General features: G+C 42.1%; 1 long non-coding RNA gene across 1 annotated transcript; it reads left to right on the top strand.

Moving 5' to 3' along the window:
* Positions 1–10,849: 10,849 nt before the first annotated feature.
* LOC115246628 (uncharacterized) lies at positions 10,850–11,991 on the top strand. The gene is made up of 4 exons (XR_003885738.1): positions 10,850–11,221; positions 11,301–11,422; positions 11,585–11,643; positions 11,764–11,991. It is a non-coding gene; the product is annotated as an uncharacterized lncRNA (long non-coding RNA).
* Positions 11,992–15,997: the final 4,006 nt, after the last annotated feature.

The following is a 15,997-nucleotide window of genomic DNA, read 5'->3' as shown; positions in this document are numbered from 1 at the left end:
TTTCCTGCTTTCTCTCCTCCTCTTGCTGTTTGTGCAGGCTCTCTTGTTCCTGGAGTTTCTCCTCCAGCTCTGACTGGTGGTTTCTCCACTGCTGAGCTTCGGTCTGCCAGGACTCAATCAACGTGGACAGCTGCTTCTTCAAGCAGTCGTCCCTCTCTTCCCTCATCCCTCTCTCAAGCTGCTGTCTCAGCCTCTCCTCTCTCTCACTCATCTCACGCTGGTCCTTCTCTCTCTCCTCCAAGAGCTTCCTCTGGAATTCTTCCTGCATGCTAATGAGCCTCGGCCTCATCCACGCCTCCATCTGCTGCTCTTTTTCGAAGAATTGCAGTTTCAGAGCCTCTTCTTTCTTGGAGAGCTCTATGTTACTCGTCTCCACTTTCTCAGTCTTTTGTCCTCTGACGTGGTCTCCGTGCTCCGGACTCTGGTGGCTGTCGTTGGGTCCTTTCTGCAACTTCTCCTCCAGATCAGAGCACTTCTCTTGGCTGACTGTGAGATCAGCCCTGGCCTGGTTCAGCTGGGTCAGGGCGTCCACATGAGCCACTGTTCTTATCTGGCGCCTTTTGATGGTCCGGCTCAACTGCTCGTCCTTCTCAGCCAGCTGTTCTTTTAGCTGCCTGACTTCATGTTGAAGCTCCGTCACTGACCTCCGCAGCTCTTTGTTCTGCTTCTGTATCTTCTCCAGTGGCCTTCCTGTTCTTACTTTTATGTTTAAAATGTAGATCACTTTAGCAGCTTCTGTTCTGTTATTCTGTTATGTTATGCTGTTTCACTAACACAAGTAGATAGTTTTAGTATATAGGGATTTATGTTTAGGAGTAGAGTTGTTCTTCAAGCCTGGCACATCTTTGTTCTTCCTGCTTTAGCCCAGCCTGCGTGCTGCTCAGCAGGGCCAAAGTGTCCACGTGAGCCTCAGCGAGCCTTTTCCTTTCAGGCTCGACCCTGCAGATCTGCTGATCTTTTCCTACCAGACGTTCCTTCAGGTGCCTGAACTCTTGCTGCCAGCTCTCTTCTCCTCTCCATTCTTCTCTTCTTGAAACAATTTTGATTGTTGTCCTTTGATTGTTTGAACGGTTCTCCTCCCGCTCCTGCTGCAGCTTCCAATGCTCCGGCTCCTTCTTGGACATGGGCCTCAGCCTGTCTTCATTCTTCCAGCTCTGTCCTCTCGATTTTCTCACGTCATCCAGAGCTCTGGAAAACAACTGAGTGAAGAAGCACAATGACAATTTACAACAAATGCACTCTTGTTTTCAATCCCCTGAATTCAATGTCGTCTGTACTTCAATGGGATATAAAGGGAGATGCTCCAATGCATGTTTGGATTTGATTGACTTATATTTTGAGATGATTCTTGCAAACTGGTTCAAACTTGAGAGTAGCTGAGATCTGTCAGGTCAGAACATTACTCCACACTCCCATCCTCTGGCTCCTCTGGCTCCTCCCATAGCACCTCATTCTCACTGCCGTCCAGGGCATTTGAGATGCAACATTTTTTAAACCCGTGGATGATGCTCTTTGGGGAAACTGCATCCCATGCGTGGAGGATCCACTCACAGAGCAAACGTACCGGAGGCTTCTGAATCTTTCCTGTCGGTGTGAGTGCGTGATCACCAGGCAGGAGCCACTCTGTGTATTTCTTTCGCAGATTGTCTTTGAATGGTTTGTTGACCACAACATCCAACACCTGCAGCTGACTTGTCATTCCCCCCCGGAATGATCACTAAGTCGCCGTTCATCGCCTTCACTTGTTTTTTGACTGGATCAGACAAGTGTCCACAAAATGCATCCAAAATCCGCATGTTCCTCTTTTTTCTGAGTCCCCCACGCCGTCTGCCCCACACAACCTTGAGCCAGTCCACTACAAGCTCGGTCTCCATCCAGCCCTTTTCCTGGGCACGTACAATAATGCCAGCTGGCATCGCCTCCTTAGGTACTGTCTTACATTTTAAAACCACATACGGAGGGAGTTTGGTTCCATCTGCAAGGCAGGCTAACATGACGGTAACGCGGCTCTTCTCATTTCCAGTGGATTTTATAATAACAGATTTCTCACCTTTCTCGTGTACAGTGACAGGTGTTGGCATGTCAAAAAACACAGGTGTCTGATCAGCATTGCCAATCTGATCCAGTGGGTGAGAGTGCTTTTTCCTTAAGTTGATCACATAGCGCTGAAACGACAACAGCTTCTCTCCAAAGTCAGAGGGCAGGCGCTGGGCTAGACTTGTTCTGCGTCGCAGCGTTAGTCCGTTACGCCGCATCATTCTTTTACACCAGCCGAGGCTTGCTTTGAAGTCCGCGCGGGTATGTTTAGCTCTTTGGCTATTTCGAAGGCCTTGAGCTGAATGACAGCTCTGCTGATGGGCATCCCGTCCTTTCGTTTCTCGTCCACGTACGCGCACACCCTCCCGTCGAGCTCTTGGAAGTGGACCTCCCTCACAGACCTCCCTCTGGAATCCCTCCTCTTGATTCTTGATCTCTATCTGGTGTCTCTGCTCCTGATCAGCCAGCTTCTTGCAGCATTGTTCTTCAAGACTGGCACATTTTTGTTCTTCCTGCTTTAGCGTGAGCCTCAGCAAGCCTTTTCCTTTCACGCTCAACCCTGCAGATCTGCTGATCTTTTACTACCATAAGTTCCTTCAGGTGCCTGAGCTCTTGCTGCCAGCTCTCTTCTGATCGCTGCATTTTTTTAAGCTTTGCGTCAGCCTCTTCAAGCCTTCCCTTCATGTCAGAGAAGGACAACGCCAGATCACTGTTATGTTCCTGTAAATCATCATCTAAATCACATTTTTGATCTTCCTGCTTTAGTGCAGCCTGCGTGCTGCTCAGCAGGGCCAAGGTGTCCGTATGAGCCTCAGCAAAATTTTAGAATCCTACTCCAGACCCAGTTCTTCTTCTTCTCCTTCTTTACAATGTAGTTCTGTTGAAAGGAGGAATTGGTTTTAGTTTTCACATCCACACTTTTAAACCTCCAAAACCAGGAGTGACGGGACAAACAAATCTGCGGCTGCTTACCCAAAGCTGCTGGAGTTGCTCTTGGAAGCGCTCAGTTTCCTGCTTTCTCTCCTCCTCTTGCTGTTTGCGCAGGCTCTCTTGTTCCTGGAGTTTCTCCTCCAGCTCTGACTGGTGTTTTCTCCACCGCTGAGCTTCGGTCTGCCAGGACTCAATCAACGTGGACAGCTGCTTCTTCAAGCAGTCGTCCCTCTCTTCCCTCATCCCTCTCTCAAGCTGCTGTCTCAGCCTCTCCTCTCTCTCACGCATCTCACGCTGGTCCTTCTCTCTCTCCTCCAGGAGCTTCCTCTGGAATTCTTCCTGCATGCTAATGAGCCTCGGCCTCATCCACGCCTGCATCTGCTGCTCTTTTTCTAAGAATTGCAGTTTCAGAGCCTCTTCTTTCTTGGAGAGCTCTATGTTACTCGTCTCCACTTTCTCAGTCTGTTGTCCTCTGACGTGGTCTCCGTGCTCCGGACTCTGGTGGCTGTCGTTGGGTCCTTTCTGCAACTTCTCCTCCAGATCAGAGCACTTCTCTTGGCTCACTGTGAGATCAGCCCTTGCCTGGTTCAGCTGGGTCAGGGCGTCCACATGAGCCACTGCTCTTATCTGGCGCCTTTTGATGGTCCGGCTCAACTGCTCGTCCTTCTCAGCCAGCTGTTCTTTTAGCTGCCTGACTTCATGTTGAAGCTCCGTCACTGACCTCAGCAGCTCTTTGTTCTGCTTCTGTATCTTCTCCATTGGTCTTCCTGTTCTTACTTTTATGTTTAAAATGTAGATCACTTTAGCAGCTTCTGTTATGTTATTCTGTTCTGTTATGCTGTTTCACTAGCATAAGTAGATAGTTTTAGTATATGGGGATTTATGTTTAGGACTAGAGTTGTTCTTCAAGCCTGGCACATCTTTGTTCTTCCTGCTTTAGCCCAGCCTGCGTGCTGCTCAGCAGGGCCAAAGTGTCCATGCGAGCCTCAGCAAGCCTTTTCCTTTCAGGCTCGACCCTGCAGATCTGATCTTTTCCTACCAGACGTTCCTTCAGGTGCCTGAACTCTTGCTGCCAGCTCTCCTCTCCTCTCTTCTTCTCTTCTTGAAACAATTTTGACTGACATCTGTCAGAAGTCTGTATGTTTTGTGATGTGAAAAATAACAACCTTTATACACCATTTTTAAAGCAAACAAGTGTTTTTTAGCACAATAATGTAAATATAATAGAATGTCCAGGTTGGAGCTCAGGATCAGAATAATTTAGTCCATTTATCTTTTAAAGAAGAACTTCATTAGATTGAACTTCGACTTTTGTTTCTTCTTTTGTTCCTTTTCACTGAGGAGTTGCTGCAAAGACAAAGATCATTTATCAGATTCAAGAATGTGACATCTGTCAGAAGTCAGAGAATCACAGAAGGAGGTGGAGGCAGCTCACCTGCAGCTGGACGATTCTCTCGGTCAGGAGTTGGATCTCCTTCCGGTTGGAGGTCTACTTTTCCCCTGAGATCTCTTCATGGTTCCAGAGCATCTCCTCCAGCTTCCTCTGGGTCTCAGTCCAGATCACTTCACACAGTGGGAGGTCTGACGCCATCTGTTTGGTCTTGGTGATGTTTTCACAGACCTCCCTCTGGAATCCCTCCTCTTGATTCTTGATCTCTATCTGGTGTCTCTGCTCCTGATCAGCCAGCTTCTTGCAGCATTGTTCTTCAAGCCTGGCACATCTTTGTTCTTCCTGCTTTAGCCCAGCCTGCGTGCTGCTCAGCAGGGCCAAGGTGTCCACGTGAGCCTCAGCGAGCCTTTTCCTTTCAGGCTCGACCCTGCAGATCTGCTGATCTTTTCCTACCAGACGTTCCTTCAGGTGCCTGAGCTCTTGCTGCCAGCTCTCTTCTCCTCTCCATTCTTCTCTTCTTGAAACAATTTTGATTGTTGTCCTTTGAGTGTTTGAACGGTTCTCCTCCCGCTCCTGCTGCGGCTTCCAATGCTCCAGCTCCTTCTTGGACATGGGCCTCAGCCTGTCTTCATTCTTCCAGCTCTGTCCTCTCGATTTCCTCACGTCATCCAGAGCTCTGGAAAACAACTGAGTGAAGAAGCACAATGACAATTTACAACAAATGCACTCTTGTTTTCAATCCCCTGAATTCAATGGGATATAAAGGGAGATGCTCCAATGCATGTTTGGATTTGATTGACTTATATTTTGAGATGATTCTTGTGGAGATGCTAAGTATTAAGTAAATTAAATATATTATAGCAACGGACACGTACGCTATTGCTTTCAAAATGTCACTGAGTGTCAGTTTAAATTAAAACACAAATACAACTACTGTAATAATCAACAGTCAGTGACGTAATCAAATAATTGGGAACAAGCCAGGGTGGTGTTTGAGTGAATCCTGATTGAAGCGTGTTACCTTGCTGACTCCTCGATGTGCTGTTGACATATGGTGGATTATAAGGTTTCCAACTGCTGTAATAATATAACGTTTCCAACTGCTGTAATAATATAACGTTTCCAACTGGTGTAACAATATAACGTTTCCAACTGGTGTAACAATATAACGTTTCCAACTGATGTAATAATATAACGTTTCCAACTGATGTAATAATATAACGTTTCCAACTGCTGTAATAACATAACGTTTCCAACTGGTGTAACAATATAACGTTTCCAACTGGTGTAACAATATAACGTTTCCAACTGGTGTAACAATATAACGTTTCCAACTGATGTAACAATATAACGTTTCCAACTGATGTAATAATATAACGTTTCCAACTGATGTAATAATATAACGTTTCCAACTGGTGTAACAATATAACATTTCCAACTGGTGTAACAATATAACGTTTCCAACTGGTGTAACAATATCACGTTTCCAACTGGTGTAATAATATAACGTTTCCAACTGGTGTAACAATATAACGTTTCCAACTGGTGTAACATTATAACGTTTCCAACTGGTGTAACAATATAACGTTTCCAACTGGTGTAACATTATAACGTTTCCAACTGGTGTAACATTATAACGTTTCCAACTGGTGTAACATTATAACGTTTCCAACTGCTGTAACAATATAACGTTTCCAACTGCTGTAATAATATAACGTTTCCAACTGCTGTAATAATATAACATTTCCAACTGGTGTAATAATATCACGTTTCCAACTGGTGTAATAATATAACGTTTCCAACTGGTGTAACAATATAACGTTTCCAACTGGTGTAATAATATCACGTTTCCAACTGGTGTAATAATATCACGTTTCCAACTGGTGTAACATTATAACGTTTCCAACTGGTGTAATAATATCACGTTTCCAACTGGTGTAACAATATAACGTTTCCAACTGGTGTAATAATATCACGTTTCCAACTGGTGTAATAATATCACGTTTCCAACTGGTGTAACATTATAACGTTTCCAACTGGTGTAACAATATAACGTTTCCAACTGGTGTAATAATATCACGTTTCCAACTGGTGTAATAATATAACGTTTCCAACTGGTGTAACATTATAACGTTTCCAACTGGTGTAACAATATAACATTTCCAACTGCTGTAACATTATAACATTTCCAACTGGTGTAATAATATCACGTTTCCAACTGGTGTAATAATATAACGTTTCCAACTGGTGTAATAATATAACATTTCCAACTGGTGTAATAATATCACGTTTCCAACTGGTGTAATAATATAACGTTTCCAACTGGTGTAACAATATAACGTTTCCAACTGGTGTAACAATATAACGTTTCCAACTGGTGTAATAATAAAACGTTTCCAACTGCTGTAATAATATCATGTTTCCAACTGCTGTAATAATATCATGTTTCCAACTGCTGTAATAATATCACGTTTCCAACTGCTGTAATAATATAACATTTCCAACTGGTGTAACAATATAACATTTCCAACTGGTGTAACAATATAACGTTTTCAACTGGTGTAACAATATAACGTTTCCAACTGGTGTAACATTATAACGTTTCCAACTGGTGTAACAATATAACATTTCCAACTGCTGTAACAATATAACGTTTCCAACTGCTGTAATAATATAACGTTTCCAACTGCTGTAACAATATAACGTTTCCAACTGCTGTAACAATATAACGTTTCCAACTGCTGTAATAATATAACGTTTCCAACTGCTGTAATAATATAACATTTCCAACTGGTGTAATAATATCACGTTTCCAACTGGTGTAATAATATAACGTTTCCAACTGGTGTAACAATATAACGTTTCCAACTGGTGTAACATTATAACGTTTCCAACTGGTGTAACAATATAACATTTCCAACTGGTGTAACATTATAACGTTTCCAACTGGTGTAACATTATAACGTTTCCAACTGGTGTAACAATATAACATTTCCAACTGCTGTAACAATATAACGTTTCCAACTGCTGTAATAATATAACGTTTCCAACTGCTGTAATAATATAACATTTCCAACTGGTGTAATAATATCACGTTTCCAACTGGTGTAATAATATAACGTTTCCAACTGGTGTAACAATATAACGTTTCCAACTGGTGTAACATTATAACGTTTCCAACTGGTGTAACAATATAACATTTCCAACTGCTGTAACATTATAACATTTCCAACTGGTGTAATAATATCACGTTTCCAACTGGTGTAATAATATAACATTTCCAACTGGTGTAATAATATCACGTTTCCAACTGGTGTAATAATATAACGTTTCCAACTGGTGTAACAATATAACGTTTCCAACTGGTGTAACATTATAACGTTTCCAACTGGTGTAACAATATAACATTTCCAACTGCTGTAACAATATAACGTTTCCAACTGCTGTAATAATATAACGTTTCCAACTGCTGTAATAATATAACATTTCCAACTGGTGTAATAATAAAACGTTTCCAACTGCTGTAATAATATCATGTTTCCAACTGCTGTAATAATATCATGTTTCCAACTGCTGTAATAATATCACGTTTCCAACTGCTGTAACAATATAACGTTTCCAACTGGTGTAATAATATAACATTTCCAACTGGTGTAACAATATAACATTTCCAACTGCTGTAACAATATAACGTTTCCAACTGGTGTAATAATATAACGTTTCCAACTGGTGTAATAATAATATTATGTTTCCAACTGGTGTAATAATAATATAACGTTTCCAACTGGTGTAATAATATAAACGTTTCCAACTGGTATAATGGTCTAACACGGGTGGGGAACCCCCGGCCTCCGGGCCGTATACGGCCCACGAGACCATTTCTACCGGCCCGCAACGCAATAAGATTTTTATATTTTATATGTGCACTTATACAGTGGGACCGTTCGCTAAACTCCGCGAGCTGCGAGTAGCAGCGGTAGCGTATTTTTGCCTTCCGTATCCTGAAATTTCTTTCGTAACAAGAGGAAATATTTTCCCGTTTTCTGAGATAAAACAGACGGTTATGTTATGTCCGAGTCAAGGTCAGAGTCAGTGAACACAGCATGTGATGTACGTAGTGGGCTGGACTGATTGACACGGACGAAAAATGCATAGCGAAACACGCTAAACTCAGGACAGATGAGTTTGGATAAAATTAACGCTCTTCGTCGGTGTTTGGAGGCTCAACAAGCAGCTTTCACACAACCATGTACCGACAGAGAGAATATTACGCGTGCAAGTTTTGTGGTGAGTGAATTAATAGCCACGAAGCTGAAACCTCACGCCGAAGGAGAGTTCGTGAACGTGCCTCGTAGCCGCCGCTGAGGCGCTCGCGCCGGACAAAGTAAAACTGTTTCAAAGTGTGAAACTTTTTCGTGAATAACTATTGAACTAAGACATATATTGTTATGATTCCAGTGGCTAACAGTATGTTTTATGGTCAAGGAATCTAAATATGTAGTCAAAGTATATGTGGGACTAATATTTATGGTGGAAATCACAATATGCCAGGAATTGTTGCGCTTGGCGGAGGTCTGCGCTCTCCCGAGTGCTTTCTATTTGTTATTATTATTGTCTTTATCTTTCTTTCTTTTCATTTATTTTCTTGATTATCTTGTTGTATTGCAGTTTTTGTGAGTAGAGGCCTCGAACAGGCCCTTACGGGTCTCTTGCCTCAACTCTGCACCTCTTTTTTTTTATTGTTTTGTATGATCATGTAAACATATTTTACTTGTTTGTCATTTTATTCTATTTTTTTGGTGATTTTATATGCATGTGTGCTAAATAAATAAGTTTCCATGTTGCTAATGCACAGATTGGTGCAGTATAGCAGAATTATGGCATTAGAGCATAATTGTTCCCTACAGTAAGATGAAAAACATGACTCCCTTTAAACCATTTTTAGACAGAAATAAAAAAAAACCTGCAAAAAAAAAATGTTGTCTACTATCACTTAAATATGAAATCTAGAATTCAAATTGTGGTTTGATATGAATGATCCAGCGACACCATCAGATAAACATTCAAATGTGCATGAAATGATGAGGGCGGCCTACTTCACTTCTGAGTGCTCCCCTCATGGACTTGTCATTATTGGGAAACGCTATTAAGAGACTTAAAAAAACAGCTCATAAAAGAGCCCTGATGTGTTAACACACATGAAGAAAGCACATTTTTTCTAAATACGTGCATCACTGACAACAGAAGTCCAGCCAGGAGCTTCTCATATCTCAAAAGCCTGTTCCTTCATAGAACACTAGCAGATAGCAGGTGCTACGTTACCGTCATTGCTAACATAAGTGATGAATTCACAGCAACATCAACAATGACCACAGGAAGAATGATAAAGGCGATATCAGGCATTTGGTTTATCACTGGTTGTGGCCACTATGAGCAATTTGAATCAAACTTTTATTCTGCCTCTACTTAACAAAGATTTTGGAGAAGTGTTTAAAAGATTTTGTTCCAAACGTCCAGTTTTCAGATTTTCAGGGGACTGAAACTTTATTTCTAACAGATTGAGATGAGAAAATGTGCAGAGAAAATTACATCTTTAGTCTAGAACAGGGGTCGGCAACCCAAAATGTTGGAAGAGCCATATTGGACCATAAAAACAAGATACAAATCTGCCTGGAGCCGCAAAAAATTAAAAGCCTTATATAGGGCTTATAATAAAGGCAACACATGCTGTAAGTGTCTATATTAGCCATTTTAGCTTACTATCAATATGAGAAGTAGGCTACAAATACATAATGAGCGTTCATAATGAAATGTTTATTTTCCCTGCAGCATCCTGCAGAGAATGACGCTCCACGTGGCCACTCTGCTGTACGATGGCGCTTTAAGTTTAACTTCCATTATAATAAGATGTTGAAATTAAATATTTATTATACACAGCATGTATACAGCATTGGAAAACATATAGAATAGAATATTTGTCACGTTTTTCCTCCTACAGAAATTATATTAAAACAATTTCCATTTTCATATTTTTGAAAAAGCTCCATGGAGCCACTAGGGCGGCGCCAAAGAGCCGGTAGTGGCTCCAGAGCCGCGGGTTGCCGAGCCCTGGTCTAGAAGTTGTCAATACTCATCTGCACAACTCATGAATATTATCTGGTGCGGGCTAAATTCCTGATGGGAAGCAACCAGAAGAATCTTCCGAGGTTTGAATCTTTGAAGAGTGTAAAACAGTTCGCTAGAGGGAAAAGCCCGGCTGGATCTGTGATCTATGAATTATTAATTGTCAGAAACCAGATGAGAACGCAAATGCGACACACGAGTCTGGCTGAACACCGCTTTATTGTCAGAAACAGACAACAGACAGAGTTTACAAAGGAGCAGGCAAGGTCGGAACCAGGCAGAAGGCAGACAGGAATACGCTGGAAAGTCATCGGGAACAAATAACGATCTGGCAGAGAGCAGGTGTGTCTCCGGGGATTAAGAAGAGTGCTCGTTAGAGTCCTGATGCACAACAGGTGTGCGGGGCGAGGCGGCTCACGGGCATGATTGCCACAACTGTGACACAAAATTGATTTTCTTTCTAAAATTTGATTATGCGACTTTTAATCAGGTGTGCTCTGTAGTCCAGAAATTACGGTATCTGGTCATGTACATTTTTAAAGTTTTGTGTAAGGTTTTTTTCAGCTGTTTGTTGAACACATTCTGCGGGGTCCTGCTCCTCACCGTGTACAGTCAACATTTATTTCCTGTTTTTTTATGTTTTGTTTTTTTTAATGAATTGTTTTTTCTTCCTGTCTTTGTAAAACAGGCCAGTTATAAATCAGGAGCACTCCAATATTTTCAACGAGCTCTGGAGGTCCCGTACGTGTGTCACTAGCAACTATTTTAATCAGCTCATCTGCACTTTTTCTGTCATTTTAAAACTAATTTCTGTCAACAGGGTTCACCAAACTCCTGGATAACTATGAGAGGTCCACAGGCGTGGCCGAAGTGGTCACAGCAGTGGAGCGGACGGAGGTTAATCTCTTCCTGGATGCAGTTTGAGAGACAGAAGTCATGAAGGTACATGTTGCAGCAAGGTGCACCTAGCAGAATAACACCTTAATAGCTGTATAATTCCTGTATATCACTAGCATTTTGTTTCCTATATTATTTGTCTGGATTCAAGTCTCAGATCTTACTTAAGTGATTCTTATTTGTCTATTTTCTACACATTTGGATGAGGCATGACGACAATCATACCCAGCAAACCTGTGACCCTGTCAACACTGGAAATCCTGACAGTAAGCGAAATATATACGTATATATGCTGTATATATGTATGTGTGCGTCTATTTATTGTAAATGTGTTGAAACATGAGATTTTTATTCAGTCATTCATTGTCTTACTGTCTGTGTCATAGAAAGAACAAATTCTGACAAGAGCTGAGGATCCCTTGAAGTACTGGGTGGCACGAAAGACTTTATATCCTACGCTGTGGAAACTTGCATGCAAGTATCTGTGCATCCCAGCATCATCTGTTCCCTGAGAAAGATATTTTCCAAAGCTGGGGAGCTGGTCAGCCAGAAGAGGAGCAGACTGAAGCCTGCAACAGCAGGAAAAATGATATTTCCTCAATTAAAACCTGTGAAAAGGAAATAACTTGTCTGCTTCTGTGAATAATTATTCCAAATCAAACATACAAGCCCCCAAATGACAAACCATTATCTTTAAAGGTTTTCCTGAACAACACTTTTGACACACACACAAAACAATGTTTTTGAATTCAAACACCATGATCATTGCAAAGTAGGAAGGATCTTTAATCCTGTTAGGGACTTTTAGTACAGTTTTTAAATAAATCTCAGTGTTCAATAAACCCTTAACCAACATTGAACCCTTAATATAGTTTGCATTTATTCTTTGGGTTAATCTTGAATGTGTTTTAGAGTAAGGGGAGAGCATCTGCATATTTGATTGTAAATACGATATAATCATTATTTGGTATGAATGAACCAAACACCTGGATGACCACACAATGAACTTTTATTGGTGTCATGGGATTGAAACTGCCGATGCTTCAGTCGTGCTCTTCAGAGGTTGCTATGGCTTCAGTTGCCCACCAGATGTCACCGTCACTGAAGTCTTGAAGCTTTGAATGTTGTTCGGCACAATTGTTAGTAGGAAAGCCTCGGCACTTCACGAGGCTTCACTTAAACACCACTACTTTCAGCTTGGATAAGGGCTCTGTGTACTTTTATTGAATTTAAAAGGGAAGAATTGTTAGCTTAACTTAGCCTGGATGGCAACAGAAGTCTAAGAATTGAATTCAATGTATAAACAAAAGATGCATGTGTCATCAAATGGCTTTTATTAGCTAAAATCCTCACACGCTGGGCTGCTGACAAGCTTCAGACGTGCTGCCTCTTTGCAGCCCAGTTCACAAAAACCCCACCGTTGGCCTGTTTCAGCTCCATAAACAAACATCTTTTCTCCAAAATGAATGTTCTGGAAGGACGTGTGTGAGCTCCAGGTAGTGTAAACGAGCGAGCCTCCGCCGGCCCACCTGCTCTGTCACCAAATAGATGAAGTGCAGTAACGCGGAGAGTGTAACAACAGTAATCACTTAATGAAGTTCATCAAAGCAGGAAAATAAAGGTCACTGACACCCCCGCTTGATGGGCCCAGGCTGGGCGGAGCGGTTTCCTGACTCTTCCCCGTTGGGCGAGCAAGGCACACCTGAGACCGGTCTGTTATTATCCACACCTGCCGTTCTCCATAAAATCCCGATCAACTCTTCACTCAACGGCGATTCGTTGTTCACCCCCTGTGTTTTTTCTTGTTTTCAGCCTCACTCTATCCTGAGCGTCTGCATTTGGGGTCTTGATTGGTTCATAACAGTTAAACTGTGATTCTCTTCTTAACGTTCTCTCTTGACCACTTCTGTGACTCATAGAAAAGTCCCAGGTTCGATTCCCAGCTCTGGATCATTTCTGCACTCTTTGGGCGTAGTGAAGTCTTTCGCCCACTGGCTGCAGCTTCTTCAGCTCCATGCCCGTCTTTATTGTACTTAAAGTCCACCAAGTCAAAACGTACATCATCTCAATCCTCATCCTCCTCCCAATTCTCCTTCACCTCCTCGGCAGGAACTCGTGCTCTGTTGACCCCGAAGTGATCTCCTTTCATTATATTCATCAACCATTGATTGGCCTTTTTCTGCTCTTCCACCTCTATAATGGTCTGCTTCAGCCTCTGCTTTATGTGCTGGGTAGAAACCTGATATTCCTTGAGGAGATTCTGGTACGCTATTCTCTGGTTTCTCTCCTTTTGGAGATACTCTTCCATCTGATCAATCTGAGCAGACAGAATGCTTTTCTCCTCTTGTAACTCTATAAGGTCCTGGCTCAACAGCAATTCCACCCTTTTCTTTATGATTCCACAGGGAAAGGCACACAGATATTGTGACTTTCGGAACATTTTTTGAGCAAACATGTTTTTTTATTATCTTACTTCAACTGCAACTATACGATTATATACTATATACTATACTTTGGGACTTTACAAGGTAAAGGGAGTGAGCCATTATCTTTTGCTTTGATGCCTAAAAGCCCAAGTTCAAAGGCAACCTTAGCGGTTTGATCAGTTAATCAGCTGATCAGTGACCACCAATGTTCCCTCTAAACTGCGCGCTTGCGCAATCGCGCACTGCTTGCACATACTCTGCGCACAAGATCTATGCAGCGCACAAAATAAAATTAAACAGAAACGTATTAATTAATATCTCATTTTAGAACTGATATAATCTAGTTAATTAGACCAGTAATATTGTTTTCTGTACCGTTTCGCAACGTAACTCAATGAGCGACAGGTGTCCAGGCAATGATACGATACAGTTCACTTACGCTACGCAGCCAATCAGCATTGGCAGCGTTTGCGTATGTGCCCCGCCTTTACTCGCCGTGCACGTTAGCTGGGTAACAACAGACGCAAATGCTAATCCCTTATCATGGCGAAACGAACGGGCAGAGACACATCCACTGATCAAGCCAAAGTAAAGAAGAAATGCGGTTCTTTTAAGATGGAATCCCTGTCGGAGTATGTGCAAATAGAAGAACAAGCGGTGAAACTCTTCCTAGGACTCTTCCTATGGTTAAAGCAGGACTCTCACATAGAACATAGTACACATCTCATGAACAACAAGATTTTTGTCTTTTTCATTTTATGTGCTGCTGTCATTTGATTCTTTTAATAAGCCATGCAACTTGCTATGATCCAAGGTTTTGAACAAGCGTGATATTGGTGCGTGGCCACAGCGTGCCCATCTGATGTTGCTCAGTGGTCCTCAGTGCTCAGGGAGCTTGTGTGTCTGCTCAGACACATGAAAAATTAGAGGGAACATTGGTGACCACTCCATCACCTACTACTATGTTATCCACTGCTAATACGACTCTGCAACCTGCTCAAAGGGTGCAGACAGTTCCGACGATTCCGCCACCTCCCAGAGTTATAGTGGAGGACGCCTTCAGTACAGAGTATTTGGGTAAAGGGGAGCTAATTGACTTCTCCGATACAATTCAACCCAGTGTGTCATATAATGTTACCTTGAGACAGAAACTAATGGCTGATCATTCAGCTGGTCAAGTCCGTGCCAAGTTAAAACATGATGCTAAATGGAGAGGGTTAGGATTTGATTCCTCCACCATGGATATTGCAGATCCGTGGGCAGGCAGAAACTTGTGGGTTCAGAAACTGACCCATTCAGTTAGAGTCAGCGAAAGGTCCTGGCATTTTAAAAGTCCCTTCACCGAGTACTTGACCTTCCATTTTAGAAACTAAGGCAGAACCATTACCAGTCTCAGTCTGTCAGTTTTCTTTGTTGTCATGGTTATCTTATCACCAGAAAGCTTCGACTGATAGATTCATGGCTTTATCCATTAACTTGTTTAAACCTAGGAGTCATTGCAGCTCTTATGGAAATTTGCCATACATTAACTTGTCAGATCAACACGAAAATCCAATGACGGCAGTACCTGACCCCCTGGAGGTGAAAACAAAGGAGAAAATTATTACATGTTTTTGTGCGAATGACACGTACAATGGGGATGGTGTGTTCCTCGGGGTGTCTAACTGTGTAGAATACCGTATGAAAGTACTCAATCCTGATACTACCAATCCTATCAAGCTGTATCCGGCTATGTTCCCTGGGCAAAAAGATGAACCCAGTCAGACTGTGTGAGCTATACATCGTCCTTTGCCTGCGGATGTGACTATTGGAACGTTTAAAGATATTTGGTGGGTGTGTGGCAATAAAGCTTATTTGTTTTTGCCTTATGCATGGACTGGATGTTGCTACATGGTGACATTGAAACTCCCATATGAGGTTTTTACACTCAGTACGACACCACCTTCAGGGGACACCAATTCTACCAGCAAATTTACCGCTGCTTTGAGCGCCAGGAGAAGAAGAGAACTTGCACAATTTCATAATCTTGAATCTTATCATTGGAGAATTGGTCGAGGAGAAAAATGGGGTATTGGTTTGCTTCCGTGGTATGGCGTTGTGTTTCTTCCCGAACATATTGACAATATTACCTACACCTTGCAGGGCTTTGCTAATGAAACTATAAGAGGCTTTGAACATCTCTCCAACACTCAGA

This window comes from Takifugu rubripes, chromosome 18 (genome assembly GCF_901000725.2).
Source record: "Takifugu rubripes chromosome 18, fTakRub1.2, whole genome shotgun sequence".
NCBI classification, from domain to species: Eukaryota; Metazoa; Chordata; class Actinopteri; order Tetraodontiformes; family Tetraodontidae; genus Takifugu; species Takifugu rubripes.
The sequence above is the reverse complement of the archived record's forward strand: the minus strand, read 5'-3'. Positions and strand labels throughout refer to the sequence as shown.